The sequence below is a fragment of the Octopus sinensis genome, linkage group LG11 (assembly GCF_006345805.1).
Source record: "Octopus sinensis linkage group LG11, ASM634580v1, whole genome shotgun sequence".
Lineage (NCBI taxonomy): Eukaryota > Metazoa > Mollusca > Cephalopoda > Octopoda > Octopodidae > Octopus > Octopus sinensis.
This window is the reverse complement of record NC_043007.1, coordinates 46,470,852-46,481,818: the sequence shown is the minus strand read 5'-3', so window position 1 is coordinate 46,481,818 and position 10,967 is coordinate 46,470,852. Positions and strand designations below refer to the sequence as shown.

The 10,967-nt window shown below is 33.6% G+C and overlaps 1 long non-coding RNA gene across 1 annotated transcript; it reads right to left on the bottom strand.

Annotated features, from left to right (window-relative positions):
• Positions 1 to 544: 544 nt before the first annotated feature.
• LOC118765497 lies at positions 545 to 8,127 on the bottom strand. The gene is made up of 3 exons (XR_005001361.1): positions 7,988 to 8,127; positions 1,056 to 1,057; positions 545 to 573 (listed from the first exon to the last, which is right to left on the bottom strand). It is a non-coding gene; the product is annotated as an uncharacterized LOC118765497 (long non-coding RNA).
• Between the last annotated feature and the right edge of the window lie 2,840 nt (positions 8,128 to 10,967).

Genomic DNA, 10,967 nt, shown 5'->3' with positions numbered 1-10,967 from the left:
GAGCCCAAAAATTAACTAACTAACTAACTACCACGCGTGCATTCGCGTCCGCACACATCGCTACGTTCCGAAATATAACAGACAAAATATATTTATAAGTCCTTTCAAGTAAGATACTTTGCTTAGAAGGCAAGATTAGCGTATCTTAATTGAAAATTTAATGTGTTACCTTTCACGCTTCCATTATTTTTTCAGAAAAACAAGGCCATACACACAATCATTTATATATATATATATATATATATATATATATATACATATACATACATCACGTGGCTACGTGACTGACTATCAGATGTTGCTACACATCGCTGGGCACAATGCGCTTCGCATTGTTTCAGTCTTAAAATGACGCCAGTCCGCTGGCTAAGCGAGCAGGCCTACTGAAGAAAGAGTGAGAGAAAGTTGTGGCGAAAGAGTACAGCAGGGATCACCAGCACCCCCTGGCGGAGCTTCGTGGAGCTTTAGGTGTTTTCGCCCAATAAACACTCACAACGCCTGGTCTGGGATTCGAAACCGCGATCCTACGACCACGAGTCTGCTGCCCTAACCACTGGGTCATTGCGCCTCCACCTATATGTATATATACATATACATACAAACATACATACATACATATATATATATATATAATATATATATATATATATATATATATATATATATATATACTTATATATACATTTGTGCATGTATATGTAGGTATATGTATACATACATACACACACACATATACATATTTGTATATATGTATATGTATATATATATATATATATATATATTATATATATATATATATTATATATATATTTGTGCATGGCCGCAGAACCAACTAGTACCGTGTTCATTAGCTCAATTATTTCAGAACTCTAAAGATGCTTTGACCCATCACTGAAACAAAGATATCCAGTACACACGCACCTGCAGCTAAACCTAAGACATCTTTTGCCCAGTTATGGTACATGCACGTGATGCAGGTGTTCTTTCGGAAAGGCTTAGCACCAGAAGTATAGTCTTTTGTGTTAGAGTTGAAACGTAAGATTGTGGGCATAAACAACTGCCAGAGCGGTACTTTTCTATTTTGAACTAGGGACTGGTGAGAATGCCGTATAGATTCTTGGATCTAGATGGCCTGTTTGAGGCCATATTGTTTTTTAGTAATAAAATGACACTAGAACTTCACATGCACGCTAAGATTTTACGGGTTAATGGATAGACGATGTAAAAAATAATTGATAAGGTACTTAGTTTCCATAGGTTTGAAAGGTATCAGAATACGAATATAGGAATACAAGCAAATCAGTACACGTAATTTTATAGTCTAAAATATTTACTTTAAATGTTTGTATACATAAAGATATCTGTAGGTGTATTTCTGTGTAACTATTTATTTATGCATACATATATACAAGCATACATACATATACATGTGTGTATGTACGCGTGTTTGTGCGTGGGTATGTGTGGTTTATGTATGTGTGGTATAAATCTACGTATATATATATATATATATATATATATATGCATTTACACATATATCTCAATAAAATGTGTGCCATCACTCAACGCAAGCAGAGAACGATATTGAGAAAATAACAGTACTAAAGAGTAGTATTTATTTGCTAAAGTAAATTGGCAGTCTTGGTTAGGAAGATGTTCCTCCTTTTTTTATATCCCCAGGGCAACATATTTTCGAGCTGGCTACCGATGGAAACTGCATCTTTAGACCTCGAACAAGGTAGGTAATGTCCACCCCCCTCAGATTTAAACGGTACCTGTGTACCATGGTTTCTGGGTTATTTCCCTTGGTCGGCATAGGACGACGGCTGGCACGAGATGGCAGCACTAGGTCTTGTTCATATATATACTTTTATAGTGACACACAGACACTTGTCTCGTAAAGAAGAAAGCAGGTAGTCTTAAATCTCTGTGCTAGAAGTAAGTAGTAACAGTACTACAGAGTAACATCTATTTGCTAGCGTAAATTGCAGTCCTGGTTAAGACGATGTTACTACCATTTTTAGTTTCATTCCACTTTACGCTGGCAAATAGATTTTACACTGTAGTACTGTTACTTCTTACTTCTCGCTCAAAAATTTAAAACTAAATGGTTTCTCTTTACGAGACCAGGAATTGTGTGTCACTTTGAAAATATATTCTTTGAACAAGGCCTAGTGCTTCCATCTTGCGCCAACGGTCATCCTATGTCGACCAAGGGTAATATCCCAGAAACCGTGGGTGATACAGATAATTTGACATTATTTTTTAAATTCTGCATGCAAAAACGTATGTGATGCATGTGATATTTTTCCTTCGGACAAATTCTTTGTTGACCACTGTTATTCTTATCGTAATTTGCAAATCCAAGTATGAAAACGTTACTCAACTTTGGAGTTTTGGAGACAGACACACATACACAGCCACACATACACCCATCACTTCATAAATGAATATATAAACTTATATATATGAATACATACATCCACATGCACTTATATATTAATGATGTACACAAATGCATGACAGGTATACATAATACTGAAATATGCATAAAGTAAACACATGCAGACAAATATATCAATATAACAAATTAAAAAGAAAATAATAGAACCATACAATCAATGAGTAGACAAAAGAAACAGAAAGAAACAGTAAGATAATACATGTTGATTTTATTAGGTATTTCTGTTTATTTAGAAACATACAGTGAACAGGTCAGATGCTAAACTGTAAACTTCACAGAGTACAACCTTAAAGTTGATACGGGTCCGCTAAACGCGGAAAATTTCTGTGTCAGTATTGGCTAAAAATATACAGCTTTTTCAAGTTTTAAAACTCTGTAATATTTTTCTCCATTTTGTTCTCCACAACATCATACTTTCAAAATAACGAGACTGGAAGACTACATTATTATAGCCGATTTTCAAATTTTTCTGTCTTTTAAAATATACATATGTTGCGAATGAATGAAATACTAGATCCTTTAAAGCTGTGTTCCTCTATCGCTAAATATATATAAATATATATATATATATATATATATATATATATATATATTATATATATATATATATATATATATATATATATATATATGAGTAACAAAGATGAACAGGCATCAGCTCATTAAAGCCGTTTCAAGCGATTCCTTTAATTGATTAATTGAGACATTACACCATTGCAAAGAAACCACTTTCGTCAGATGACTGCATAGACTTCAAACACAAATGGAAAGCAAACTGCTTTAACATATTTGTATCAGCGACGGAGCTCAAATACTTACGTTAATTCTGATGAATTTGTACAGAATGAGTTTAGAAAAATAGACTCGAATCTACTAGAATTTAGATGTTAGTGGAGGTTTTAGTGGGAGTAGCTACCTACACTTCGAAGACAATAAGGGGAATGTAGTCTTCAAACATCCAAAATTAAATTTTTTTAGAGTTGTAGCTGTTTTCTAGGCATAGGTGATAAATTAATATCACGACAACCTACTAGACTATCTACGTACTGGAATCATACAACCGGCTTTGTCTACACCAAAGGGTAAGGCTTGGGGTGGTAAAAGAAAGGGTAATGCGTGATAGAAGGGGGATGATAATTTAAAGAAAGAAGGATAAGAAGAGCTATTAATACTTATTATGATTGTCATTTGAAAGTGAATGCAATATAAAAAACTAAATGAATATGTATTAGAAATTAGGGGTAGAAGAAACGTACAGACAAGAAAGGAAGGAGCACATAGGAACTTAACATATTTATAGTGTTAAAGCAAGATATAATGCTAGAATTTACAATTAGAATGTTTAATAAGGAAATACATTAAGATATAAGATAAATATTAAGACTTTTCATAAATGAAATATATAGAATATCCTGATAAAATATTATATGATGAATGTATAACGGAAATATGTATAATAGCAATAGATACCTACAGTATGCAATTAAACTGATATTAAAACCATTCGCGTTAAATTAGGATGGGTAAAGACAGGAAACAGCAAGAAATGAGATCTAATGTAAAGAGGAAATAAATTAGAGATACTGAATATATAAAGGAATGCGTTCAAATACAAGATTTAAACAAATGCAGTCCTATAATCACATAATGAATATCATGTATGATTGATAAAATATAATAAAATAAGATTACGATGTGCAGCGAATTTTACGAAAAAAGTATAAATTATCACAAATTTATGTGGTATAAAACTATAAAAATATATCATAGATATATAAAGGCATAAAAACAAAATATAAGAATTTGTAAGATACAATGTGTAATTAAAAATATATATTGATATAAATCCATGAAAATATTAAAAAGGGTATTAAAGGTTTAAAATATAAAAATATAAATATAAAAAAAATTATAAAATATAAGAAAAAATTTTTAACATATCTTTTTATACGAACATATAAAAATATAATATAAAAGGGTATAAAAAGATATAAGGAAGGATATAAGACGAAATAAAATAAAATTAAAAACGTTTATTTCTAATATTGGTATATAGTAAAAATTTATATCCGGAAAATTGTTATTAATACAAAATAAAATTAACATATAAATATACCAAGTTTTAATAGAGAAAAAATGTATATTTGCAAATGGATTTATAAGATATATCTAAAGTACATGAAAGAAAATGATCGAAGTAGAATAGTAATAGATCTTAGAGGGTATATTTTATATTTAGGTGAGTTGCGGATTTTAAGAATCTGTTAAAAAAACATAAATATATTATATAAACCATAACAGAAGTTATTCACCCCTAGAAAGAGGCAAATACATATTGTAATTATTAAAATACTATAGATCGAAGTGTCACTAGAATGCTTTATTGAATATATTTCGACATCACAGAGAGGATGCTATGGATGATGCGGCATACCGAATAAGTTATGTCACAAAAATACAGTAAGATATAATTATTAATTAGTTTGCGTTTATCTTTATATTTGAATATTTCATATATCTTCATACAACATAGTTCACACCCATACCGGATCTTTGCGTAAGGTTGAGGTCTACGCTCTATATCCCACTTTAGTTATTCAAGCGTTTCCTCGTATTTATTGAGCATCCGATATAAATAAAGTTATTAGTTTCTCTTAGTACTGTATAGAAACTAATAGTACGGAATTTTTTCAACTATTTCTGACACATGCGACCTGTTTAGCAATCAACACCATAAACTTCACATACCTGTTTTTGAACTCCAGTAGCTTTCTTTCCTTTACGGAAATAAAAAAAAGCAAAATGTGGTGAAAACTTTTGTTTGTGCATTCTATGTTAAAATTGACACTGAACTAACAGCTTCAAACAAAATTACGCGCAATTTGCTTCTAAAGTAAGCTAAATGTTACGGATATCAAAAGTCAAAAGGAAAAAAATCATATTGACAAAAATTATTGAAATATATTTCACGAAAAACTAAATTACTTGTTTGCTAATCTAATACAAATAACATTTCCTGCTAAGTACTAACCTAATAGCGGACAGTGGAATATTTCTCCACAATTGCAACTGCAATTATTATTATTAGTAATTTTCTAATCCTTTTATTCATGATTATAGTGTCATTATTTCCGGGTACTGTTCAAATTCATAGAAGTATTATCAAGGGCTATGTCGCTATTCCTCGAGTTATTATAACAGGTATTATTACTTATATTTATGTTAACCCTACTATCCTGTATTGTATCATTAGATGCTATGCAACCAACGTATAAGGCTATAGTAGCAAACACTTACCCAAGGTGCTAAGCAGTGTAACTGAGCCCGGAACCATGTTGTTGGGAAGCAAGCTTTTTACAGCCAAGCCTCGTCTGCACCTACAGAGCCACACTGTGTCTGATAAATATCTCGAAATAAACGATAACTCATTGCCCATTGAAACGAAGTTAATACACATTGTAAATGTTACCTAGAACGCCACCAAGAATTTTGCCCGGCGTGGTAACGATACTTATTTCTTTATTGCCCACAAGGGGCTAAACATAGAGGGGACAAACAAGGACAGACAAAGATATTAAGTCCATTACATCGACCCCAGTGCGTAACCGTCTTAATTTATCGAACCCGAAATGATGAAAGGAAACCTCGACGGAATTTGAACGAAGAACGTAACGGTAGACAAAGTATTTATTTCTTTCCTACCCACAAGGGGCTAAACACAGAGAAGACAAACAAGGACCGACAAACGGATTAAGTCGATTATATCGACCCCAGTGCGCAACTGGTACTTAATTTATTGACCCCGAAAAGATAAATGGTAAAGTCGATCTCGGCGGAATTTGAACTCAGAAGGTAACGGTAGACGAAATAGCGCTAAGCATTTCGCCCGGCTTGGTAACGATTCTGCCAATTGGTCGTCTTCTCACTAGCAGCAATAGTAATTCAAATAAAGTTATTTGAGTGTATTTATGTTATTTCTCATTTTTCTCATGTCACCTCTTTGAATGTAGAACGGGTTTGAAAGATGAAAATGCTAACATGATATCTAAGACACAACATTTATTTTGCTATTTGCATATATATCTAATTCCAGTTACATTAACATTTTGCCTTCTTCTATCTCCTCTCACTCTTATCTAACCCCCATAGATATTTTACGTTTTAAAGATTTCCTTTTCATTCATTTTCATCAGCAATTTACATCATGAGAGGAGCAGAAAAAACATTTGACATCATATTTCTGCCTTGAAATGTATGCGTCAGATGTCAAACTTTCAATCGACATTGTTTCACTGTTGAGCACAGAATCCTTACATTGGCAGCATTAATAATGAAATGTGTAATTTCACAAAGGTTTGATTAATTTATTACGCTTCATTACAAAATCCGAAGACGCAGTTTTTATATTCAAAATAGATAATACATGAGGGCTATAGATTGACCCCATTTCTTTCTGTACAAATTATTATTATCATCTAACTTCTTGCCTAGAAATTGTTGGCCTTGAGCCTAAATTTGAGATCATTATTATTATTATTATTATTATTATTATTATTATTATTATTATTATTATTATTATTATTATTATTGAGTGAGACAGCAGTACATGCCATCAAATTGACAATGGGGTAAAATATGCGAAACCCAGTATACCCATCCTGACTACCCATCTGATAAGGATACACCAGGCACATGCATCCAACCATATGTGCGTGACATGGTGATCTCATATCAAGATAAACAGCACGTGATCTTGCAGGTGGGATCAGTTACAATTTTCTTCTGGTCGAGTAACCCATCCCGCTCAAAAGGACCCTGAGTAAGAGTTGTTTAAGGATGTTGAACGAAATACCCATGTTTCCAAAGGTGAATTATTCAAACCCCAAAGAACTCCTCTCAACACATGACTATAATGCTCTCCCACTACTTCTGCTCGTGATCAGAGAAGCACATATCGTCAGTCACTAAGCGACATGCTCAACTGTTTAAGGTCAAATAATGAACAAGCAAATCTGTGGTATTGAGCAGAATATTTGCTGTAGCCCATCTTTATACCAAGACAAAACAATGTACATGATAACACTTCCAATCAGTTATTATTATTATTATTATTATTATTATTATTATTATATTATTATTATTATTATTATTATTATTATTAATAAGTCTTCACATGTGGCGGCCACGCTCGAATCATCGCTGGTGAGTTTTCTCAATTTTTACTTGTTTCTTTGCCGTTTTCTATCGCTGAAACTGTAATTATTGTTTCCAAGTATCTTCTGAAAGAGTTTCATTTCAATCACAGAACGGGCGGAAAGCCCTTTCCGAAAACTTTCTCGGATATATTTTTTAATCTATCACTTTAGTGGTAGGAGGAAATGTATCTGTTTCCTCGTGTTGAATCGACATCCGGCATAGTGGTCAACGAAGCATATCGATCGCCACCCCCTTTGACTTTTGCAAAGAACCTATTGATAAGAACACCACTAACACCAACACCAACACCATCACTACCATCACCACCAACATCAACAACAAAGTCAACGGCCAAAACAAGACCACAAACACCAGCATGACTCGTGACAACACCAACAACAGCAATAATGACATTAGCAAGAACAACACCAACAGCAATAATAGTAGTAACAGCAACGACAACGACAGTATTATAGCTATTAGCAGCAGTATCGGCATCAATAACAGCGCTGACATCTACGGCATTATCAATAGTAATACTATTTACGAAAGAGTAACGAGAATACACATCGGAAAGAAAAAATTTCCGTCGCAAATATGATAAATACATGGACCACTAATTTCTTGTAAGGGAAAGCAGAGGCATTTAAAAAAAAAAAGAAAAATATAATTCGACCTGGTGTCATGACGCTTCCGGTTGAGGAAAGGATTTCCACCAAAAAGAGAATGATGATTTATAAGTAGAGAGAGAAGCCGCTATACGCTTCCCCAGCTGAAATAGAAAATTATCTGGAGGAGGTGTGGTCATCCGTAGTTTATGTCTGTCGAATAAAACAAAAGAGGAAATATGTAGGATGGCTACAAAGATGTGCTCCTCTGACCATTATGTGATGGTCCCTTTATACATGTGACGTTGTGTAGCCAAGCTCAGGGTCCTAGACATACTTCCTCATAGAGAGCAGGCCAGATTAATGGCCATGCTAGAGAAGCACGGGGGGGGGGTGTTAAGCTTACGATGAAGCCCTCAACATAACAGAACAGGAGTGTCCATTGAGTTCCAGGTTGTGTTTGCTCCGAAAGAAGCTCATGCTATCCCGAATTTTTTTCTTGTTTTGGAGAGTGCGAGGAGATAGGGGTAGTCGTGGATGTTGGGAAACACAGTTTTACGTCTGTGGCAAAACTGGTCACTTAAAAGCTTTCTGCACTCATGTATCTAGATTGAATCTAAAAACTGCGTCTCCGGATTTTGTAATGAACCATAATTAATTAATCAAACCTTTGTCAAATTACACATTTCATTGTTAATGCTTCCAATATAAGGATTCTCTGCTCAATAGTGAAACATAAGTGTAGATTGAAAGTTTGACATCTGACGCATACATTTCAAGGCAGAAATATGAAGTGTGAGAGCAATACATTCCACCATAGCGACGGGGGGAGGGGCGATTATACGAGCCCAATATACCCATTATAACTACCTGTGTGATAAGGATGCACCAGGCACATGCATCATCATATGTGCGCGATACGGTTATATTATATCAAGATAGATAGCGCATGATGTTGCAGGTGGGACTCAGTAAGATTTTTTTTCGGGTTGAGTAGCACATCGTGCTCAATAGGTCTCTGAATACGGTTTATTTAAGAATGATGAACTAAACACCCATGTTTCCAGAGGTGACTTATTCAAACCCTAAATAACTCAACACATGGCTATGACGTCTCCTATTACACATATCTATGACATCTCCTATTACTGCTGATCGAGATCAGAGATGCACATATCGTCAGCCACCAAGGGACATGGTCAACTGTTTACGGTCAAACAACTGACAAGCAAATCTGTGGTATTGAGCACAACATTTGCTCCAATATTTTATACCCAGACGAAACGATGTACATGATTACATTTCCAATCAGTTAAGATCAGAAGCCATGAGAGCCACTGTCTGGTACTGCATCAGGGCATTTATTGTTATTATTATTATATTATTATTATTATTATTATTATTATTATTATTATTATTATTATTATTATTATTATTATTATTATTATTATTATTATTATTATTATTATTATTATTATTATTATTATTATTATTATTATTATTATTATTATTATTATTATTATTATTATTATTATTATTATTATTATTATTATTGCTATTATTATTATTATCATTATCATGTACACTCAAGAAATTAGACTGTTGGAAAAAGAAAAATCCTAATTTGGGGCTTAGATGTCAAGTACCCTCCAATCGGACTACAACAAGTAGTCTTAGATTCCAAGAACCTTTATAAGTATCTTAGTTATCACTGTTTTCTGGATCTGTACAAAACTGGGTTTTACGCCTATTTTTTCTTTCTATATGTCCAGTCTTTAGGGACAGTTTCTAATTCCTATGTCAATTACTGTTCAAAGTCAGTGTGGTTCTCCATGATCTCGTACTTACAGACAAAATGTTTCGCAGAGTAGGTGCTACTTTATACGTTTCCGGGCATTTCTTAATCCAGCTATGTGGTAGACTATCAAAAGCATTTTTATAGCCTATCTAGACAAGTTTTTGTGTCGTTTGTGACAATCTTCCAAGATCATCATATTGATAAGTAGCTTATCTCTACAAACCATAGGATCCACGTTTACATCATTTTTGCTCATTAGGGAATATCCCACATTCTATTAAAAAACAACTGTAGGTATATTTAACCAAGACAGATGTTAGCATTTTATACGTTGTTGTTAAGCAGGTAATGGGTCGATTAATGTCTGGTTCATTTGCTTCTTAATTTTTTGGAAGTAGGAATATTACACCATTAACTAGCCAAAATGGAATCATACTAGGTTGTTGCAAAACATTATTGTAAAGTTTTGTTATCAGTCCATGGCTTTCTGGGAAGGCATTCAACCAGAAGATGAGAATTTTATCCTCATTTGAGACTTCCATTTACTTGGCTTCCTTACATCTTACATCCTCTCGCTTGCTACCCTCCCACTTTTGCTCTTCTAAGAAGTCTAAGTCAGTAGATATTCTATCAATTCAATGGGCCTTTTCATTGTGTGTTTTTTCTTCTGCCCAAATATTATTCCAAAACTCTTGCACTTCTTTTGATGACACAGACTCTACAGTAGCTGGAATTTTCCTTGTCTTCCTGTAAACATTTTTGGGGTTATTTTTAAACATGCTGTTGTCCTGGAACAATATAACGCGCTGTTCATAGCTTGCTATGCGGCCAGCTTTAGTACATACCTTTTGCTTGATCGTTTTTATTGTGGTATCGATGTCAAACATAGTTTTCCTTTAAT